The sequence below is a fragment of the Elephantulus edwardii genome, unplaced genomic scaffold (assembly GCF_000299155.1).
Source record: "Elephantulus edwardii isolate Elephantulus edwardi_28Jun2011 unplaced genomic scaffold, EleEdw1.0 scaffold00010, whole genome shotgun sequence".
In the NCBI taxonomy this organism is placed as follows: Eukaryota; Metazoa; Chordata; class Mammalia; order Macroscelidea; family Macroscelididae; genus Elephantulus; species Elephantulus edwardii.
The window spans coordinates 19,246,156-19,247,099 of NW_006399760.1; the positions used below are offsets into that span (position 1 = coordinate 19,246,156).

A 944-nucleotide genomic window follows, 5' to 3' on the forward strand; every position below is an offset into this window, starting at 1 on the left:
TTATTTTTTTTTAAGGATTGTTGCAACTATATTCATGAGAGATGTTGGTCTGTAGTTTTTTGAAATAATTTCAGTAGAACTGGTGATAGATATTCTCTGAGTGTTGGGTAGAATTCAATTGTGAAGCCATCTGGTCCAGGACTTTTTGTGGGGGAAGTCTTCTTAGGACTTGCTCAGTTTCTTTTTTTGTGATAGGTTTGTTAAAGTGTTCTACATCTGTCCGTGTCAATCTTAGTAGGTTGTGAGTTTCTAGGAATTTGTCCATTTTCTCTAGGTTTTAAAATTTAACAGAGTATAGCTTTTAATAATACTCCTCTTAGGTCCAGACAGGGGGGCTAAGGGGAGAATGATGAATTCAAGGAATACACACATTGACAAGAAGAGTGAACTGCCCTTCCCACATGGCAGAACTAACGGATGAACCATAAATCACAACTGAATTTTCCTCCCTAAAAACTCTGTTATAAAAACCCTCGCCAATAAGTTGAAGCTGCAACTTCCCCATTCTGCATCTTCAGAATGAGGAACTTTACCCGGGAGCTCCCTCCCCTCCCCCTTTTTTATTAAAGCTACTTTAAGCCATCTCTCATTTTATCTGATTTCTTCTTTAAGTCTACTAACTTAATAATTCTGAGATTATAGATTTAATTTCATCTGGTTCTGTTATGATGTCATTTCTTAATTGAGTTATTTGTATCTTCTCCCCCCCCCCTTTTGTTAAGCTTGCAACTGGTTTGTCAATTTAATCAACCCTTTTAAAAAACCAGCTCCTGGTCTTATTGGTGATTTCAGTTGTTTTTCTGTTTTCTATCTCATTTATTTAATCTCTTATCTTCATAATGTGGGATTAGATTGTTGTTATTTTCCTATATGATGGAAGTGCTGAGTCAGACCATTAATTTTGCTTCTTTCTTCCTTTTTTTATGTGTGTGCCTACTGCTCTG

At 36.1% G+C, this 944-nt stretch overlaps 1 protein-coding gene across 1 annotated transcript in view; it reads left to right on the top strand.

Moving 5' to 3' along the window:
* Nucleotides 1-944, top strand: part of LOC102845352 (ly6/PLAUR domain-containing protein 6B-like) — a 25,282-nt gene that overhangs the window by 20,868 nt on the left and 3,470 nt on the right. The window lies entirely within an intron of this gene.